This window comes from Crinia signifera, chromosome 9 (genome assembly GCF_055691185.1).
Source record: "Crinia signifera chromosome 9, ASM5569118v1, whole genome shotgun sequence".
NCBI classification, from domain to species: domain Eukaryota; kingdom Metazoa; phylum Chordata; class Amphibia; order Anura; family Myobatrachidae; genus Crinia; species Crinia signifera.
Window position 1 is genome coordinate 123,141,539 of NC_139225.1, and position 17,500 is coordinate 123,159,038.

At 37.5% G+C, this 17,500-nt stretch overlaps 30 non-coding genes across 30 annotated transcripts in view; all 30 read right to left on the bottom strand.

Annotated features, from left to right (window-relative positions):
• Positions 1-152: 152 nt before the first annotated feature.
• Positions 153-261, bottom strand: TRNAL-CAA (transfer RNA leucine (anticodon CAA)). Its single transcript has 2 exons — positions 224-261; positions 153-198 (listed from the first exon to the last, which is right to left on the bottom strand). It is a non-coding gene; the product is annotated as a tRNA-Leu (tRNA).
• A 320-nt stretch (positions 262-581) lies between these two features.
• On the bottom strand, positions 582-690 carry TRNAL-CAA (transfer RNA leucine (anticodon CAA)). Its single transcript has 2 exons — positions 653-690; positions 582-627 (listed from the first exon to the last, which is right to left on the bottom strand). It is a non-coding gene; the product is annotated as a tRNA-Leu (tRNA).
• A 5,474-nt stretch (positions 691-6,164) lies between these two features.
• Positions 6,165-6,273, bottom strand: TRNAL-CAA (transfer RNA leucine (anticodon CAA)). The gene is made up of 2 exons: positions 6,236-6,273; positions 6,165-6,210 (listed from the first exon to the last, which is right to left on the bottom strand). It is a non-coding gene; the product is annotated as a tRNA-Leu (tRNA).
• A 320-nt stretch (positions 6,274-6,593) lies between these two features.
• TRNAL-CAA (transfer RNA leucine (anticodon CAA)) lies at positions 6,594-6,702 on the bottom strand. The gene is made up of 2 exons: positions 6,665-6,702; positions 6,594-6,639 (listed from the first exon to the last, which is right to left on the bottom strand). It is a non-coding gene; the product is annotated as a tRNA-Leu (tRNA).
• A 122-nt stretch (positions 6,703-6,824) lies between these two features.
• On the bottom strand, positions 6,825-6,933 carry TRNAL-CAA (transfer RNA leucine (anticodon CAA)). Its single transcript has 2 exons — positions 6,896-6,933; positions 6,825-6,870 (listed from the first exon to the last, which is right to left on the bottom strand). It is a non-coding gene; the product is annotated as a tRNA-Leu (tRNA).
• Positions 6,934-7,254: 321 nt separating this feature from the next.
• On the bottom strand, positions 7,255-7,363 carry TRNAL-CAA (transfer RNA leucine (anticodon CAA)). The gene is made up of 2 exons: positions 7,326-7,363; positions 7,255-7,300 (listed from the first exon to the last, which is right to left on the bottom strand). It is a non-coding gene; the product is annotated as a tRNA-Leu (tRNA).
• Positions 7,364-8,216: 853 nt separating this feature from the next.
• TRNAL-CAA (transfer RNA leucine (anticodon CAA)) lies at positions 8,217-8,325 on the bottom strand. Its single transcript has 2 exons — positions 8,288-8,325; positions 8,217-8,262 (listed from the first exon to the last, which is right to left on the bottom strand). It is a non-coding gene; the product is annotated as a tRNA-Leu (tRNA).
• A 157-nt stretch (positions 8,326-8,482) lies between these two features.
• On the bottom strand, positions 8,483-8,591 carry TRNAL-CAA (transfer RNA leucine (anticodon CAA)). Its single transcript has 2 exons — positions 8,554-8,591; positions 8,483-8,528 (listed from the first exon to the last, which is right to left on the bottom strand). It is a non-coding gene; the product is annotated as a tRNA-Leu (tRNA).
• A 157-nt stretch (positions 8,592-8,748) lies between these two features.
• TRNAL-CAA (transfer RNA leucine (anticodon CAA)) lies at positions 8,749-8,857 on the bottom strand. The gene is made up of 2 exons: positions 8,820-8,857; positions 8,749-8,794 (listed from the first exon to the last, which is right to left on the bottom strand). It is a non-coding gene; the product is annotated as a tRNA-Leu (tRNA).
• A 157-nt stretch (positions 8,858-9,014) lies between these two features.
• On the bottom strand, positions 9,015-9,123 carry TRNAL-CAA (transfer RNA leucine (anticodon CAA)). The gene is made up of 2 exons: positions 9,086-9,123; positions 9,015-9,060 (listed from the first exon to the last, which is right to left on the bottom strand). It is a non-coding gene; the product is annotated as a tRNA-Leu (tRNA).
• A 749-nt stretch (positions 9,124-9,872) lies between these two features.
• TRNAL-CAA (transfer RNA leucine (anticodon CAA)) lies at positions 9,873-9,981 on the bottom strand. Its single transcript has 2 exons — positions 9,944-9,981; positions 9,873-9,918 (listed from the first exon to the last, which is right to left on the bottom strand). It is a non-coding gene; the product is annotated as a tRNA-Leu (tRNA).
• A 157-nt stretch (positions 9,982-10,138) lies between these two features.
• TRNAL-CAA (transfer RNA leucine (anticodon CAA)) lies at positions 10,139-10,247 on the bottom strand. Its single transcript has 2 exons — positions 10,210-10,247; positions 10,139-10,184 (listed from the first exon to the last, which is right to left on the bottom strand). It is a non-coding gene; the product is annotated as a tRNA-Leu (tRNA).
• Positions 10,248-10,369: 122 nt separating this feature from the next.
• Positions 10,370-10,478, bottom strand: TRNAL-CAA (transfer RNA leucine (anticodon CAA)). Its single transcript has 2 exons — positions 10,441-10,478; positions 10,370-10,415 (listed from the first exon to the last, which is right to left on the bottom strand). It is a non-coding gene; the product is annotated as a tRNA-Leu (tRNA).
• Positions 10,479-10,799: 321 nt separating this feature from the next.
• On the bottom strand, positions 10,800-10,908 carry TRNAL-CAA (transfer RNA leucine (anticodon CAA)). The gene is made up of 2 exons: positions 10,871-10,908; positions 10,800-10,845 (listed from the first exon to the last, which is right to left on the bottom strand). It is a non-coding gene; the product is annotated as a tRNA-Leu (tRNA).
• A 604-nt stretch (positions 10,909-11,512) lies between these two features.
• On the bottom strand, positions 11,513-11,621 carry TRNAL-CAA (transfer RNA leucine (anticodon CAA)). The gene is made up of 2 exons: positions 11,584-11,621; positions 11,513-11,558 (listed from the first exon to the last, which is right to left on the bottom strand). It is a non-coding gene; the product is annotated as a tRNA-Leu (tRNA).
• A 320-nt stretch (positions 11,622-11,941) lies between these two features.
• On the bottom strand, positions 11,942-12,050 carry TRNAL-CAA (transfer RNA leucine (anticodon CAA)). Its single transcript has 2 exons — positions 12,013-12,050; positions 11,942-11,987 (listed from the first exon to the last, which is right to left on the bottom strand). It is a non-coding gene; the product is annotated as a tRNA-Leu (tRNA).
• Positions 12,051-12,208: 158 nt separating this feature from the next.
• TRNAL-CAA (transfer RNA leucine (anticodon CAA)) lies at positions 12,209-12,317 on the bottom strand. Its single transcript has 2 exons — positions 12,280-12,317; positions 12,209-12,254 (listed from the first exon to the last, which is right to left on the bottom strand). It is a non-coding gene; the product is annotated as a tRNA-Leu (tRNA).
• A 157-nt stretch (positions 12,318-12,474) lies between these two features.
• On the bottom strand, positions 12,475-12,583 carry TRNAL-CAA (transfer RNA leucine (anticodon CAA)). Its single transcript has 2 exons — positions 12,546-12,583; positions 12,475-12,520 (listed from the first exon to the last, which is right to left on the bottom strand). It is a non-coding gene; the product is annotated as a tRNA-Leu (tRNA).
• A 157-nt stretch (positions 12,584-12,740) lies between these two features.
• Positions 12,741-12,849, bottom strand: TRNAL-CAA (transfer RNA leucine (anticodon CAA)). Its single transcript has 2 exons — positions 12,812-12,849; positions 12,741-12,786 (listed from the first exon to the last, which is right to left on the bottom strand). It is a non-coding gene; the product is annotated as a tRNA-Leu (tRNA).
• Positions 12,850-13,864: 1,015 nt separating this feature from the next.
• TRNAL-CAA (transfer RNA leucine (anticodon CAA)) lies at positions 13,865-13,973 on the bottom strand. Its single transcript has 2 exons — positions 13,936-13,973; positions 13,865-13,910 (listed from the first exon to the last, which is right to left on the bottom strand). It is a non-coding gene; the product is annotated as a tRNA-Leu (tRNA).
• Positions 13,974-14,130: 157 nt separating this feature from the next.
• Positions 14,131-14,239, bottom strand: TRNAL-CAA (transfer RNA leucine (anticodon CAA)). Its single transcript has 2 exons — positions 14,202-14,239; positions 14,131-14,176 (listed from the first exon to the last, which is right to left on the bottom strand). It is a non-coding gene; the product is annotated as a tRNA-Leu (tRNA).
• Positions 14,240-14,396: 157 nt separating this feature from the next.
• Positions 14,397-14,505, bottom strand: TRNAL-CAA (transfer RNA leucine (anticodon CAA)). The gene is made up of 2 exons: positions 14,468-14,505; positions 14,397-14,442 (listed from the first exon to the last, which is right to left on the bottom strand). It is a non-coding gene; the product is annotated as a tRNA-Leu (tRNA).
• A 157-nt stretch (positions 14,506-14,662) lies between these two features.
• Positions 14,663-14,771, bottom strand: TRNAL-CAA (transfer RNA leucine (anticodon CAA)). The gene is made up of 2 exons: positions 14,734-14,771; positions 14,663-14,708 (listed from the first exon to the last, which is right to left on the bottom strand). It is a non-coding gene; the product is annotated as a tRNA-Leu (tRNA).
• Positions 14,772-15,092: 321 nt separating this feature from the next.
• Positions 15,093-15,201, bottom strand: TRNAL-CAA (transfer RNA leucine (anticodon CAA)). The gene is made up of 2 exons: positions 15,164-15,201; positions 15,093-15,138 (listed from the first exon to the last, which is right to left on the bottom strand). It is a non-coding gene; the product is annotated as a tRNA-Leu (tRNA).
• Positions 15,202-15,950: 749 nt separating this feature from the next.
• On the bottom strand, positions 15,951-16,059 carry TRNAL-CAA (transfer RNA leucine (anticodon CAA)). The gene is made up of 2 exons: positions 16,022-16,059; positions 15,951-15,996 (listed from the first exon to the last, which is right to left on the bottom strand). It is a non-coding gene; the product is annotated as a tRNA-Leu (tRNA).
• Positions 16,060-16,427: 368 nt separating this feature from the next.
• TRNAL-CAA (transfer RNA leucine (anticodon CAA)) lies at positions 16,428-16,536 on the bottom strand. Its single transcript has 2 exons — positions 16,499-16,536; positions 16,428-16,473 (listed from the first exon to the last, which is right to left on the bottom strand). It is a non-coding gene; the product is annotated as a tRNA-Leu (tRNA).
• Positions 16,537-16,693: 157 nt separating this feature from the next.
• Positions 16,694-16,802, bottom strand: TRNAL-UAA (transfer RNA leucine (anticodon UAA)). Its single transcript has 2 exons — positions 16,765-16,802; positions 16,694-16,739 (listed from the first exon to the last, which is right to left on the bottom strand). It is a non-coding gene; the product is annotated as a tRNA-Leu (tRNA).
• A 157-nt stretch (positions 16,803-16,959) lies between these two features.
• On the bottom strand, positions 16,960-17,068 carry TRNAL-CAA (transfer RNA leucine (anticodon CAA)). Its single transcript has 2 exons — positions 17,031-17,068; positions 16,960-17,005 (listed from the first exon to the last, which is right to left on the bottom strand). It is a non-coding gene; the product is annotated as a tRNA-Leu (tRNA).
• A 157-nt stretch (positions 17,069-17,225) lies between these two features.
• On the bottom strand, positions 17,226-17,334 carry TRNAL-CAA (transfer RNA leucine (anticodon CAA)). The gene is made up of 2 exons: positions 17,297-17,334; positions 17,226-17,271 (listed from the first exon to the last, which is right to left on the bottom strand). It is a non-coding gene; the product is annotated as a tRNA-Leu (tRNA).
• Positions 17,335-17,491: 157 nt separating this feature from the next.
• The window catches only part of TRNAL-CAA (transfer RNA leucine (anticodon CAA)), a 109-nt gene continuing 100 nt past the window's right edge, over positions 17,492-17,500 (bottom strand). Inside the window, exon 2 of the tRNA in view lies at positions 17,492-17,500. This exon is cut by the window's right edge and continues 37 nt beyond it. This is a non-coding gene — a tRNA (tRNA-Leu).

The following is a 17,500-nucleotide window of genomic DNA, read 5'->3' on the forward strand; positions in this document are numbered from 1 at the left end:
CATGGTCATGGCTGAAAATGTATGCCATTTTGGATTATGATTCTTTCTTTTAATAAGAAAAATACTGAAAGTGCATTTATCGGTATCAATCATACGTATTATAAGACTAATCGAAATTCGAATGTAGTTGCTATTGAAACAATAAAAAGCTTTGCCAGAAGTGGGATTTGAACCCACGCCTCTTTACAGAGACCAGAAAGCCCTTTAACAGGAAGAACGGATTCTTGAGTCTGGCGCCTTAGACCGCTCAGCCATCCTGACAAGTACATGATCTTGACTGAAAATGTATGCCATTTTGGATTATGATTCTTTCTTTTAATAAAAAAATAATGAAAGGTTGGGGTTGGTGTGTTGATGGGATAACTTTATTCCTCTGATCTTCCACAGTTTCTACTGATTACATTTCTTTAATTTATTAAGCTGCATGTTGCTTTGAAATAAATGTGATCAAGATATCTATGTCGAAAACAAGAACAAATAAAACACAAAGAACTACTAACCGCATTTATCGGTATCAGTCATACGTATTATAAGACTAATTGGCAGTTGAATGTAGTTGCTATTGAAACAATAAAAAGCTTTGTCAGAAGTGGGATTTGAACCCACGCCTCTTTACAGAGACCAGAAAGCCCTTTTACAGGAAGAACGGATTCTTGAGTCTGGCGCCTAAGACCGCTCGGCCATCCTGACAAGTACATGAACATGACTGAAAATGTATGCCATTTTGGATTATGATTCTTTCTTTTAATAAGAAAAATACTGAAAGTGCATTTATCGGTATCAATCATACGTATTATAAGAATAATTGAAATTCGAATGTAGTTGTTATTGAAACAATAAAAAGCTTTGTCAGGCGAGTCAGCGTCTGAGCAGGTCGCAGGGCGAGGGATCTCCTGCTGAAGCCTCGTGCAAACATACCTTGAGCGGCTTCTTCAGCGCCCTCCTGCCGGATCAGAAGCTCCAGGAGAAGAGGCATATACCGGGACCTTTATTTGCAGTGCGGGTACTGGGTGGTGTCTCGGCAGCGGAGCCGGGGGACAGACTTGTCTGTCCTTGCGGGTTGCAGCCGGGACGGACACTCGGGCGCAGGAGACCTGAAAGCCGCCCGCTCCACTACCGCTGCGCTGACTGACTTGTCCCGGCCAGCGACGCGGTATTACCGCGACGGTACGGTGCACAGACTCCGGCTGGAGCGTGCAGAAGGCAGGAGGAGAGAAAAAGAAGCAGCAGCCGGACTCACCCCCACAGCAGCTCTGTGAGGACCTCGGAGCCGGGCGCCCGCTTCTCGAGCGCTGCAGGTTGAGGAGAACACAGGCTGCCAAAGCTGACCGGCAACAGTGAGTGAGTGGAAGTGCACAGAGCTGCGTGCACGGACTCTGAAGCAGAGAGGAGGCAGCAGGTGTGTTGCTGTGGACAGAGAAGGGACGTTATCGGCAGAAAATCGGGACCCTGAAAACGGTGCCCTCAGGCTGGAGTGGGTGAGTGGGGAAGTTCCCCATTAAAGAACTTTATAAAAAAAAAAAAAAAAACTTGTTTTTGGTATACATTCTGAAAATAAAAGGCGCTGGAAATCAATGGTCCCGGTGACCTAGCACTGGTCAGATATAAAAAGAGCCTGGAAAAAGAACAGGGTACACGGTACTGGGGGCCACGTTTGATAGCCCCAGGAAACGGAGGTTTAAACAGTATACATAACCTGCTGCCTTGGTACATAATACAGCCCAGAACACAATAGGAGCTAAAAAGAGATATAAGTGTGTGACCAGGGGGAAATCCGGGGACCCCTGTACACAACTGTATCCTCAGATACCTCCTATTAAGGAGATAAGGGGTAAATTAAATTGGTGGACACCCGCTCCTAAAATATATAGAGAGGTGGGAAAAAAAAAAAAAATACCCCTCAGAAAAGGGGGAACACCCTACTTATTAAAGCTATAAGATAGCGGATAACCCCCACCAGGCCATACTACGCAGATTTAGAGACGCAGACAATGGATTCAGCTCAGTGCTGAAGAAAGGCCAGATGGGGGTCAAAACGAATTAACAAGGGGTGAAGGGCCTTACACCTAAAGATAAAATCTCAGAACAAAAATATATGACTAAATAGATGGTCAAGAGGAGAAGAAGAGGGGAGAGAAGAAGGTGGGAAAGCTGAACTAATAGCGGCTTGCTGGAGATTCGAAACCTTTGGGGAAGATTATAGTTTTAAAGGGAAAGGTCAAAAGGAAAAAAGAAAAAAAAGGGAAAGGAGGAGAAGAAAGGAAAAGGGTGGAAGAGAAAAGAGGAGGAAGAGAAAGAAAGGGAAAAGAAAAAAAAAATGTCTAACAGAAACCGCAAAAACCAATCACAAGAGCAATCATCAGCCTTTTTTGTAAAGAGAGGTAAACAATCGATTCAGCAACCACAATCGCCAGTAACAGCCTTAAACCAGACTCAATCACCATCTAGAAGTATATTGTCTAATGTAACTGATGTAGATCCATATGAATCATTAATCGAGAGAATAACAACATCATTTAAAGTGGAACTCCGCGCAGCGATACAAGAATTGAAAACAGAAATTTCATCTCTGGGATCCCGCATAGACACTTTAGAACACAAAACTGATGATATCTGTAACTATAACGAAGTAATGTCTCAAGAGATGACAGATTTAAGAACAGAAATGGAAGGCATGCGAGACCATATAGAAGATCTTGAAAATAGATCAAGAAGAGATAACTTACGAATACGAAACATTCCTGAGTTAATTGATACACAAGCGTTAGTTATCTATTTAACCGGCCTGTTTCATCAATTACTTCCAGAGTGCCCAGAGGATCAATTTCTGTTGGATAGAGCACATAGAGCTTTAAGAGCGAAACCACCTCAAGATCAACCTCCAAGAGATGTTATATTGAAAATGCATTATTCGCATATGAAACCAAAGATATTGGAGGCAAGCAGGAAATCCACTTCAATCGTATACAGAGACTCGACTCTATTGATTTTTCAAGATTTAGCGCCCTTGACATTAAGGAAAAGAAGGGAAATGGGAGAGATCACCAGGAGCCTACGCAACCAGAAGATCCCCTATAAATGGGGCTTCCCATTCTCGCTTCAGTTTACACATAATGGGAAGAAACAGACAGTGAGAAACCCTGAAGAGGGTCATGACACCTTAAAACGGTTGGGACTTGATATAATCACAGTTGAGCTTTCCCCTCCAGGGCCATCAGAAAAGATGAAGGATAAAACAGCTCCACGGCCAGAATGGTCCAAGGTTGGGCCAGAAGCACAAAAGGACAATTGAACATATTAAGGAAGGAGTAGCAGAAGAAAAGAGAAAAGGATGTAGTACCCCAGAACAAATGTTAAAGCTATCAGTTGTACTATAAAATGCTAAGGATAATTATTATTTGCCAAAGTGAACCAAAAAAAATATAAAAAATAAGTTTATTTAATTTATTCCACTTCCCCCATCAGCAGAAATTAGCACTATCACGATGTAGACATAGAAAGAATTATAGAAATAACGTATAAATAAGCATAGATCAAAAATGTCCTTTAGCACTATACTTACCTTTTTTTCTTTATTTATTTATTCATAATTTTTTTTTTTTTTTTTTCTCGCTTCTTTTTATTTCTTCACTCCTCACACGATTTTGCATGATGTTATCACAAATCACGGGGGTTTTTTTTTTTTTTTGCACATATTTTCTCTCTCATTATCATAGGATTGAAGGCCTGGAATATAGTGATAAAATACCTCAGAAGTAAGGTGGAGAACTTTGGTTGTAATAATGAAGGTCAGAAGTTTAGATCTACTAAAGGGACCACCCCTCAAGATGACCCCCATAGTTATGGGGCAGGTTTAGTAAGGAAGAGTAGGGTGCTCAACTGGGGGATGGAGCCCAAGGTAATACCTGAGAGATTAGAACCAACAGAATAACTAGGAGAGAGAATCTTGGGGAATATGTAAATTAGCTATATCACAATGGGAACTCACAAATTCGGCTGTAGGTGGGATAGTTAAGGACAGTAAAAAAGTTTAAATACTGATTAAACATGCAGGTACATTGGCAAAATTTTATCTGATTAGAATCTGATTTGATCATCGTTCGGGCAACCGGACTAAGAATAGAACAGGATGGATTCTGGGAGATGAAAACTAAATAAATATAAAGGGGAACGGAGGGTTGGGAGAGATAAATATAGCCTCCCCTCCCTTCCTTTTCCATTTCAGTTTTTTTTTTTTTTTTGTTAATTTGATGTTTTTTTTTTTTTCTCTTCTCTTCTGTATGATTTTTTTGTGCTATATAAATATATAAATACAGTATATTGTTGAGATGTAAATTCAGAGTGTTAAGTAAAAGGTGATAACCCTCACCCCAGTAGGGAAATACCCTATACTTTTTTTTTTTTGTTTCAACCCCCCCTTTCCTTCCCTCCCCGTTACACGTGGGTGCTCCCCGGATTGGATAGCACCCGTGATAGAAACGGGTAGCCGTTTTTTTTCTCTTTACCAACTAACGGCCATTTACAATTTTGCTCAAGATGCCTCTTGGGGTATCTTACCTAATATGTCTTTTTAACTTTAAGTTTCAACCTTCCTCCCTTCCTTTACCTACACAGAACAGGCAAGTTCAGGGAGTCACACGTAATGTAAGCATTTCCCTTCATAGACATATATTATGACACTGGAAATAATTTCTTTAAATGTAAATGGTTTGAATTCTCCCCAAAAACGCACTATGGCTATACAATTTTTTAAGAAACAGAAAATAAAAATATTATTATTACAAGAGACAAATTTTAAAAATACTCATCCTGCAATAACCTCACGGGCCTTTCCATATGTACATTATTCAACTGGAAACAAAAAAAAAAAGGGAACAGCAATAATGATACATAACTCACTAGCGTTCCAGGTAGAGCAAGCTTATGCTGACTCAAAGGGACGATTTAATATTCTGGTAATAAATTTAGGCCTAGCTTATTTAACAATAGCTTCAATATATGTACCAAATATGGAACAAGGGGTATGTCATAAAGAGTTTTTTAATCAACTTAATAAAATTGCTAAAGGTAGAATAGTTATTGGAGGAGACTTCAACGCGGTGCCAGACATAAATTGGGACAGATCAGCAGCTAAACCACCAGGCCATACTACAGTCAGAGAATCGAGGAGACTGAGGGACATAATGACCTCACACGGCTTATTTGATGCCTGGAGGGTACTGTATCCAGCGGAACGAACATACACACACTATTCTATACCTCATAGAGTGCACTCTAGACTCGATCTGTTCCTAGTTGATTCCAATACTGTAACAGGACTAAGTAAAGCTTGGGTTACCCCCGTAGTTTGGTCGGATCATCTAGCCATTTCTATCTCGATTCCGGTCTCGCAAACTTTTGCATCGGCCTTCAGGTGGAGATTAAACACCTCACTCCTTTTAAAAAAGGAATATGTAATACAAGTGGAAAAAATACTGAAAGAATACTTTGACTTAAATATGACAGAAGATGTAACCACATCAATAGTTTGGGAGGCACATAAGGCTACGATCAGGGGACACTTCATATCATTAGCTAAAACACAAAAACTAAAAGATCAGAAAATTTGCCTGGACTTGGAGAAACAGATAGAAGCCTTAACAATAGAACATCAACAGAACTCCAAACGATCGATCTATAGTAGACTGTTAGTATTAAAGAGTCAATTATATCAGATTCAATCAGCAAAAGCAGCGAAAACTATGAGGTGGTTAAAATATAAATTTTACGCAAAAGGAGATAAAGCCGACGCGCTACTGGCACATCGGTTAAGGGAACGTAAGAGGAGGGACCGTATTTTATCATTAAAAGATTCCCAAAATAATATAGTATATGACCCGCAAAAGATTGCTCAGGCCTTCAGGGAGTACTATAAATCATTATATAACATTCAGAGCTCAATAGAGGAAGAGACTTTGCAAGCCCTTTTACAGGAAGAAAGGATTCTTGAGTCTGGCGCCTTAATGACAAGTACATGAACATGACTGAAAATGTATGCCATTTTGGATTATGATTCTTTCTTTTAATAAAAAAAATACTGAAAGTGCATTTATCGGTATCAATCATACGTATTATAAGATTAATCGAAATTTGAATGTAGTTGCTATTGAAACAATAAAAAGCTTTGTCAGAAGTGGGGTTTGAACCCATGCCTATATAAAGAGACCAGAAAGCCCTTTTACAGGAAGAATGGATTCTTGAGTCTGGCGCCTTAGACCGCTCAGCCATCCTGACAAGTACATGAACGTGACTGAAAATGTATGCCATTTTGGATTATGATTCTTTCTTTTAATAAAAAAATAATGAAAGGTTGGGGTTAGTGTGTTGATGGGATAACTTTATTCCTCTGATCTTCCACAGTTTCTACTGATTACATTTCTTTAATTTATTAAGCTGCATGTTGCTTTAAAATAAATGTGATGAAGATATCTATGTCGAAAACAAGAACAAATAAAACACAAAGAACTACTAACTGCATTTATCGGTATCAGTCATACGTATTATAAGACTAATTGGCAGTTGAATGTAGTTGCTATTGAAACAATAAAAAGCTTTGTCAGAAGTGGGATTTGAACCCACGCCTCTTTACAGAGACCAGAAAGCCCTTTAACAGGAAGAACTGATTCTTGTGTCTGGCACCTTAGACCGCTCGGCCATCCTGACAAGTACATGAGCGTGACTTTTAAAAAGAAAAATACTGAAAGTGCATTTATCGGTATCAATCATACGTATTATAAGACTAATCGAAATTTGAATATAGTTGCTATTGAAACAATAAAAAGCTTTGTCAGAAGTGGGATTTGAACCCACGCCTCTTTACAGAGACCAGAAAGCCCTTTAACAGGAAGAACGGATTCTTGAGTCTGGCGCCTTAGACCGCTCGGCCATCCTGACAAGTAGATGAGTGTGACTGAAAATGTATGCCATTTTGGATTATGATTCTTTCTTTTAATAAAAAAAATAATGAAAGGTTGGGGTTGGTGTGTTGATGGGATAACCTTATTCCTCTGATCTTCCACAGTTTCTACTGAATACATTTCTTTAATTTATTAGGTGGCACGTTGCTTTGAAATAAATGTGATCAAGATATCTATGTCGAAAGCAAGAACAAATAAAACACAAAGATCTACTAAGTGCATTTATCGGTATCAATCATACGTATTATAAGATTAATCGAAATTTGAATGTAGTTGCTATTGAAACAATAAAAAGCTTTGTCAGAAGTGGGATTTGAACCCACGCCTATATACAGAGACCAGAAAGCCCTTTTACAGGAAGAACGGATTCTTGAGTCTGGCACCTTAGACCGCTCGGCCATCCTGACAAGTACTTGAGCGTGACTGAAAATGTATGCCATTTTGGATTATGATTCTTTCTTTTAATAAAAAAAATAATGAAAGGTTGGGGTTAGTGTGTTGATGGGATAACTTTATTCCTCTGATCTTCCACAGTTTCTACTGATTACATTTCTTTAATTTATTAAGCTGCATGTTACTTTAAAATAAATGTGATGAAGATATCTATGTCGAAAACAAGAACAAATAAAACACAAAGAACTACTAACTGCATTTATCGGTATCAGTCATACGTATTATAATACTAATTGGCAGTTGAATGTAGTTGCTATTGAAACAATAAAAAGCTTTGTCAGAAGTGGGATTTGAACCCAAGCCTCTTTACAGAGACCAGAAAGCCTTTTTACAGGAAGAACGGATTCTTGAGTCTGGCGCCTTAGAACGCTCGGCCATCCTGACAAGTACATGAACGTCACTGAAAATGTATGCCATTTTGGATTATGAATCTTTATTTTAATAAAAAAAACACTGAAAGTGCATTTATCGGTATCAATCATACGTATTATACGACTAATCGAAATTTGAATATAGTTGCTATTGAAACAATAAAAAGCTTTGTCAGAAGTGGGATTTTAACTCATACCTCTTTACAGAGACCAGAAAGCCCTTTAACAGGAAGAACGGATTCTTGAGACTGGCGCCTTAGACCACTCGGCCATCCTGACAAGTACATGAACATGACTGAAAATGTATGCCATTTTGGATTATGATTCTTTCTTTTAATAAGAAAAATACTGAAAGTGCATTTATCGGTATCAATCATACGTTTTATAAGACTAATCGAAATTTTAATATAGTTGCTATTGAAACAATAAAAAGCTTTGTCAGAAGTGGGATTTGAACCCACGCCTCTTTACAGAGACCAGAAAGCCCTTTAACAGGAAGAACGGATTCTTGAGTTTGGCGCCTTAGACCGCTCGGCCATCCTGACAAGTACATGGTCATGGCTGAAAATGTATGCCATTTTTGATTATGATTCTTTCTTTTAAAAAGAAAAATACTGAAAGTGCATTTATCGGTATCAATCATACGTATTATAAGACTAATCGAAATTTGAATATAGTTGCTATTGAAACAATAAAAAGCTTTGTCAGAAGTGGGATTTGAACCCACACCTCTTTACAGAGACCAGAAAGCCCTTTAACAGGAAGAACGGATTCTTGAGTCTGGCGCCTTAGACCGCTCGGCCATCCTGACAAGTACATGGTCATGGCTGAAAATGTATGCCATTTTGGATTATGATTCTTTCTTTTAATAAGAAAAATACTGAAAGTGCATTTATCGGTATCAATCATACGTATTATAAGACTAATCGAAATTCGAATGTAGTTGCTATTGAAACAATAAAAAGCTTTGTCAGAAGTGGGATTTGAACCCACGCCTCTTTACAGAGACCAGAAAGCCCTTTAACAGGAAGAACGGATTCTTGAGTCTGGCGCCTTAGACCGCTCGGCCATCCTGACAAGTACATGGTTATGGCTGAAAATGTATGCCATTTTGGATTATGATTCTTTCTTTTAATAAGAAAAATACTGAAAGTGCATTTATCGGTATCAATCATACGTATTATAAGATTAATCGAAATTTGAATGTAGTTGCTATTGAAACAATAAAAAGCTTTGTCAGAAGTGGGATTTGAACCCATGCCTATATACAGAGACCAGAAAGCCCTTTTACAGGAAGAATGGATTCTTGAGTCTGGCACCTTAGACCGCTCGGCCATCCTGACAAGTACTTGAGCGTGACTGAAAATGTATGCCATTTTGGATTATGATTCTTTCTTTTAATAAAAAAATAATGAAAGCTTGGGGTTAGTGTGTTGATGGGATAACTTTATTCCTCTGATCTTCCACAGTTTCTACTGATTACATTTCTTTAATTTATTAAGCTGCATGTTACTTTAAAATAAATGTGATGAAGATATCTATGTCGAAAACAAGAACAAATAAAACACAAAGAACTACTAACTGCATTTATCAGTATCAGTCATACGTATTATAATACTAATTGGCAGTTGAATGTAGTTGCTATTGAAACAATAAAAAGCTTTGTCAGAAGTGGGATTTGAACCCAAGCCTCTTTACAGAGACCAGAAAGCCTTTTTACAGGAAGAACGGGTTCTTGAGTCTGGCGCCTTAGAACGCTCGGACATCCTGACTAGTACATGAGCGTGACTGAAAATGTATGCCATTTTGGATTATGATTCTTTCTTTTAATAAAAAAATAATGAAAGGTTGGGGTTGGTGTGTTGATGGGATAACTTTATTCCTCTGATCTTCCACAGTTTCTACTGATTACATTTCTTTAATTTATTAAGCTGCATGTTGCTTTGAAATAAATGTGATCAAGATATTTATGTCGAAAACAGGAACAAATAAAACACAAAGAATTACTAACTGTATTTATCGGTATCAGTCATACGTATTATAAGACTAATTGGCAGTTGGATGTAGTTGCTATTGAAACAATAAAAAGCTTTGTCAGAAGTGGGATTTGAACCCACGCCTCTTTACAGAGACCAGAAAGCCCTTTTACAGGAAGAACTGATTCTTGAGTCTGGCGCCTTAGACCGCTCGGCCATCCTGACAAGTACATGGTCATGGCTGAAAATGTATGCCATTTTTGATTATGATTCTTTCTTTTAAAAAGAAAAATACTGAAAGTGCATTTATCGGTATCAATCATACGTATTATAAGACTAATCGAAATTTGAATATAGTTGCTATTGAAACAATAAAAAGCTTTGTCAGAAGTGGGATTTGAACCCACGCCTCTTTACAGAGACCAGAAAGCCCTTTAACAGGAAGAACTGATTCTTGTGTCTGGCACCTTAGACCGCTCGGCCATCCTGACAAGTACATGAGCGTGACTTTTAAAAAGAAAAATACTGAAAGTGCATTTATCGGTATCAATCATACGTATTATAAGACTAATCGAAATTTGAATATAGTTGCTATTGAAACAATAAAAAGCTTTGTCAGAAGTGGGATTTGAACCCACGCCTCTTTACAGAGACCAGAAAGCCCTTTAACAGGAAGAACGGATTCTTGAGTCTGGCGCCTTAGACCGCTCGGCCATCCTGACAAGTAGATGAGTGTGACTGAAAATGTATGCCATTTTGGATTATGATTCTTTCTTTTAATAAAAAAAATAATGAAAGGTTGGGGTTGGTGTGTTGATGGGATAACCTTATTCCTCTGATCTTCCACAGTTTCTACTGAATACATTTCTTTAATTTATTAGGTGGCACGTTGCTTTGAAATAAATGTGATCAAGATATCTATGTCGAAAGCAAGAACAAATAAAACACAAAGATCTACTAAGTGCATTTATCGGTATCAATCATACGTATTATAAGATTAATCGAAATTTGAATGTAGTTGCTATTGAAACAATAAAAAGCTTTGTCAGAAGTGGGATTTGAACCCACGCCTATATACAGAGACCAGAAAGCCCTTTTACAGGAAGAACGGATTCTTGAGTCTGGCACCTTAGACCGCTCGGCCATCCTGACAAGTACTTGAGCGTGACTGAAAATGTATGCCATTTTGGATTATGATTCTTTCTTTTAATAAAAAAAATAATGAAAGGTTGGGGTTAGTGTGTTGATGGGATAACTTTATTCCTCTGATCTTCCACAGTTTCTACTGATTACATTTCTTTAATTTATTAAGCTGCATGTTACTTTAAAATAAATGTGATGAAGATATCTATGTCGAAAACAAGAACAAATAAAACACAAAGAACTACTAACTGCATTTATCGGTATCAGTCATACGTATTATAATACTAATTGGCAGTTGAATGTAGTTGCTATTGAAACAATAAAAAGCTTTGTCAGAAGTGGGATTTGAACCCAAGCCTCTTTACAGAGACCAGAAAGCCTTTTTACAGGAAGAACGGATTCTTGAGTCTGGCGCCTTAGAACGCTCGGCCATCCTGACAAGTACATGAATATGACTGAAAATGTATGCCATTTTGGATTATGATTCTTTCTTTTAATAAAAAAAATACTGAAAATAAAAAAATACTGAAAGTGCATTTTTCGGTATCAATCATACGTATTATAAGACTAATCGAAATTTGAATGTAGTTGCTATTGAAACAATAAAAAGCTTTGTCAGAAGTGGGATTTGAACCCACACCTCTTTACAGAGACCAGAAAGCCCTTTAACAGGAAGAACGGATTCTTGAGTCTTGCGCCTTAGACCGCTCGGCCATCCTGACTAGAACATGAGCGTGACTGAAAATGTATGCCATTTTGGATTATGATTCTTTCTTTTAATAAAAAAATAATGAAAGGTTGGGGTTCGTGTGTTGATGGGATAACTTTATTCCTCTGATCTTCCACAGTTTCTACTGATTACATTTCTTTAATTTATTAAGCTGCATGTTGCTTTGAAATAAATGTGATCAAGATATCTATGTCGAAAACAGGAACAAATAAAACACAAGGAATTACTAACTGTATTTATCGGTATCAGTCATACGTATTATAAGACTAATTGGCAGTTGGATGTAGTTGCTATTGAAACAATAAAAAGCTTTGTCAGAACTGGGATTTGAACCCATGCCTCTATACAAAGACCAGAAAGCCCTTTTACAGGAAGAACGGATTCTTGAGTCTGGCGCCTTAGACCGCTCGGCCATCCTGACAAGTACATGAACGTCACTGAAAATGTATGCCATTTTGGATTATGAATCTTTATTTTAATAAAAAAAAACACTGAAAGTGCATTTATCGGTATCAATCATACGTATTATACGACTAATCGAAATTTGAATATAGTTGCTATTGAAACAATAAAAAGCTTTGTCAGAAGTGGGATTTGAACCCACGCCTCTTTACAGAGACCAGAAAGCCCTTTAACAGGAAGAACGGATTCTTGAGTCTGGCGCCTTAGACCGCTCGGCCATCCTGACAAGTACATGGTCATGGCTGAAAATGTATGCCATTTTTGATTATGATTCTTTCTTTTAAAAAGAAAAATACTGAAAGTGCATTTATCGGTATCAATCATACGTATTATAAGACTAATCGAAATTTGAATATAGTTGCTATTGAAACAATAAAAAGCTTTGTCAGAAGTGGGATTTGAACCCACACCTCTTTACAGAGACCAGAAAGCCCTTTAACAGGAAGAACGGATTCTTGAGTCTGGCGCCTTAGACCGCTCGGCCATCCTGACAAGTACATGGTCATGGCTGAAAATGTATGCCATTTTGGATTATGATTCTTTCTTTTAATAAGAAAAATACTGAAAGTGCATTTATCGGTATCAATCATACGTATTATAAGACTAATCGAAATTCGAATGTAGTTGCTATTGAAACAATAAAAAGCTTTGTCAGAAGTGGGATTTGAACCCACGCCTCTTTACAGAGACCAGAAAGCCCTTTAACAGGAAGAACGGATTCTTGAGTCTGGCGCCTTAGACCGCTCGGCCATCCTGACAAGTAAAAGGTCATGGCTGAAAATGTATGCCATTTTGGATTATGATTCTTTCTTTTAATAAGAAAAATACTGAAAGTGCATTTATCGGTATCAATCATACGTATTATAAGATTAATCGAAATTTGAATGTAGTTGCTATTGAAACAATAAAAAGCTTTGTCAGAAGTGGGATTTGAACCCATGCCTATATACAGAGACCAGAAAGCCCTTTTACAGGAAGAATGGATTCTTGAGTCTGGCACCTTAGACCGCTCAGCCATCCTGACAAGTACTTGAGCGTGACTGAAAATGTATGCCATTTTGGATTATGATTCTTTCTTTTAATAAAAAAATAATGAAAGCTTGGGGTTAGTGTGTTGATGGGATAACTTTATTCCTCTGATCTTCCACAGTTTCTACTGATTACATTTCTTTAATTTATTAAGCTGCATGTTACTTTAAAATAAATGTGATGAAGATATCTATGTCGAAAACAAGAACAAATAAAACACAAAGAACTACTAACTGCATTTATCAGTATCAGTCATACGTATTATAATACTAATTGGCAGTTGAATGTAGTTGCTATTGAAACAATAAAAAGCTTTGTCAGAAGTGGGATTTGAACCCAAGCCTCTTTACAGAGACCAGAAAGCATTTTTACAGGAAGAACGGGTTCTTGAGTCTGGCGCCTTAGAACGCTCGGACATCCTGACTAGTACATGAGCGTGACTGAAAATGTATGCCATTTTGGATTATGATTCTTTCTTTTAATAAAAAAATAATGAAAGGTTGGGGTTGGTGTGTTGATGGGATAACTTTATTCCTCTGATCTTCCACAGTTTCTACTGATTACATTTCTTTAATTTATTAAGCTGCATGTTGCTTTGAAATAAATGTGATCAAGATATCTATGTCGAAAACAGGAACAAATAAAACACAAAGAATTACTAACTGTATTTATCGGTATCAGTCATACGTATTATAAGACTAATTGGCAGTTGGATGTAGTTGCTATTGAAACAATAAAAAGCTTTGTCAGAAGTGGGATTTGAACCCACGCCTCTTTACAGAGACCAGAAAGCCCTTTTACAGGAAGAACTGATTCTTGAGTCTGGCGCCTTAGACCGCTCGGCCATCCTGACAAGTACATGGTCATGGCTGAAAATGTATGCCATTTTTGATTATGATTCTTTCTTTTAAAAAGAAAAATACTGAAAGTGCATTTATCGGTATCAATCATACGTATTATAAGACTAATCGAAATTTGAATATAGTTGCTATTGAAACAATAAAAAGCTTTGTCAGAAGTGGGATTTGAACCCACGCCTCTTTACAGGGACCAGAAAGCCCTTTAACAGGAAAAACGGATTCTTGAGTCTGGCGCCTTAGACCGCTCGGCCATCCTGACAAGTACATGGTCATGGCTGAAAATGTATGCCATTTTGGATTATGATTCTTTCTTTTAATAAGAAAAATACTGAAAGTGCATTTATCGGTATCAATCATACGTATTATAAGACTAATCGAAATTCGAATGTAGTTGCTATTGAAACAATAAAAAGCTTTGTCAGAAGTGGGATTTGAACCCACGCCTCTTTACAGAGACCAGAAAGCCCTTTAACAGGAAGAACGGATTCTTGAGTCTGGCGCCTTAGACCGCTCGGCCATCCTGACAAGTACATGGTCATGGCTGAAAATGTATGCCATTTTGGATTATGATTCTTTCTTTTAATAAGAAAAATACTGAAAGTGCATTTATCGGTATCAATCATACGTATTATAAGACTAATCGAAATTTGAATGTAGTTGCTATTGAAACAATAAAAAGCTTTGTCAGAAGTGGGATTTGAACCCACGCCTCTTTACAGAGACCAGAAAGCCCTTTAACAGGAAGAACGGATTCTTGAGTCTGGCGCCTTAGACCGCTCGGCCATCCTGACAAGTAGATGAGTGTGACTGAAAATGTATGCCATTTTGGATTATGATTCTTTCTTTTAATAAAAAAAATAATGAAAGGTTGGGGTTGGTGTGTTGATGGGATAACCTTATTCCTCTGATCTTCCACAGTTTCTACTGAATACATTTCTTTAATTTATTAGGTGGCACGTTGCTTTGAAATAAATGTGATCAAGATATCTATGTCGAAAGCAAGAACAAATAAAACACAAAGATCTACTAAGTGCATTTATCGGTATCAATCATACGTATTATAAGATTAATCGAAATTTGAATGTAGTTGCTATTGAAACAATAAAAAGCTTTGTCAGAAGTGGGATTTGAACCCACGCCTATATACAGAGACCAGAAAGCCCTTTTACAGAAAGAACGGATTCTTGAGTCTGGCACCTTAGACCGCTCGGCCATCCTGACAAGTACTTGAGCATGACTGAAAATGTATGCCATTTTAGATTATGATTCTTTCTTTTAATAAAAAAATAATGAAAGGTTGGGGTTAGTGTGTTGATGGGATAACTTTATTCCTCTGATCTTCCACAGTTTCTACTGATTACATTTCTTTAATTTATTAAGCTGCATGTTACTTTAAAATAAATGTGATGAAGATATCTATGTCGAAAACAAGAACAAATAAAACACAAAGAACTACTAACTGCATTTATCGGTATCAGTCATACGTATTATAATACTAATTGGCAGTTGAATGTAGTTGCTATTGAAACAATAAAAAGCTTTGTCAGAAGTGGGATTTGAAGCCAAGCCTCTTTACAGAGACCAGAAAGCCTTTTTACAGGAAGAACGGATTCTTGAGTCTGGCGCCTTAGAACGCTCGGACATCCTGACAAGTACATGAGCGTGACTGAAAATGTATGCCATTTTGGATTATGATTCTTTCTTTTAATAAAAAAATAATGAAAGGTTGCGGTTGGTGTGTTGATGGGATAACTTTATTCCTCTGATCTTCCACAGTTTCTACTGATTACATTTCTTTAATTTATTAAGCTGCATGTTGCTTTGAAATAAATGTGATCAAGATATCTATGTCGAAAACAGGAACAAATAAAACACAAAGAATTACTAACTGTATTTATCGGTATCAGTCATACGTATTATAAGACTAATTGGCAGTTGGATGTAGTTGCTATTGAAACAATAAAAAGCTTTGTCAGAAGTGGGATTTGAACCCACGCCTCTTTACAGAGACCAGAAAGCCCTTTTACAGGAAGAACGGATTCTTGAGTCTGGCGCCTTAGACCGCTCGGCCATCCTGACAAGTACATGAACATGACTGAAAATGTATGCCATTTTGGATTATGATTCTTTCTTTTAATAAAAAAAATACTGAAAGTGCATTTATCGGTATTAATCATACGTATTATAAGACTAATCGAAATTTGGGTACTTATGTATTATCTGGGCTCCCATGTTAAATGCACCCCATTTTTTCATACCCCTACTATCCAACTACGCATGGAGTTGATTTTATATAGTGTGGCGAGCGCAGCGAGCCACCGTGCCCGAAGCGTGGCGAGCGCAGCGAGCCCCGCGAGGGGACGCGGTCTCATAAGAAAAACGGGAGCCCAGATATTACATAAGTACCGAAATTTGAATGTAGTTGCTATTGAAACAATAAAAAGCTTTGTCAGAAGTGGGATTTGAACCCACGCCTCTCTATAGAGACCAGAAAGCCCTTTAACAGGAAGAACGGATTCTTGAGTCTGGCGCCTTAGACCGCTCGGCCATCCTGACAAGTACGTGGTCATGGCTGAAAATGTATGCCATTTTTGATTATGATTCTTTCTTTTAAAAAGAAAAATACTGAAAGTGCATTTATCGTTATCAATCATACGTATTATAAGACTAATCGAAATTTGAATATAGTTGCTATTGAAACAATAAAAAGCTTTGTCAGAAGTGGGATTTGAACCCACGCCTCTTTACAGAGACCAGAAAGCCCTTTAACAGGAAGAACGGATTCTTAAATCTGGCGCCTTAGACCGCTCGGCCATCCTGACAAGTACATGGTCATGCCTGAAAATGTATGCCATTTTGGATTATGATTCTTTCTTTTAATAAGAAAAATACTGAAAGTGCATTTATCGGTATCAATCATACGTATTATAAGACTAATCGAAATTCGAATGTAGTTGCTATTGAAACAATAAAAAGCTTTGTCAGAAGTGGGATTTGAACCCAAGCCTCTTTACAGAGACCAGAAAGCCCTTTAACAGGAAGAACGGATTCTTGAGTCTGGCGCCTTAGACCGCTCGGCCATCCTGACAAGTACATGCTCATGGCTGAAAATGTATGCCATTTTGGATTATGATTCTTTCTTTTAATAAGAAAAATACTGAAAGTGCATTTATCGGTATCAATCATACGTATTATAAGACTAATCGAAATTTGAATTTAGTTGCTATTGAAACAATAAAAAGCTTTGTCAGAAGTGGGATTTGAACCCACGCCTCATTACAGAGACCAGAAAGCCCTTTAACAGGAAGAACGGATTCTTGAGTCTGGCGCCTTAGACCGCTCGGCCATCCTGACAAGTAGATGGTCATGGCTGAAAATGTATGCCATTTTGGATTATGATTCTTTCTTTTAATAAGAAAAATACTGAAAGTGCATTTATCGGTATCAATCATACGTATTATAAGACTAATCGAAATTCGAATGTAGTTGCTATTGAAACAATAAAAAGCTTTGTCAGAAG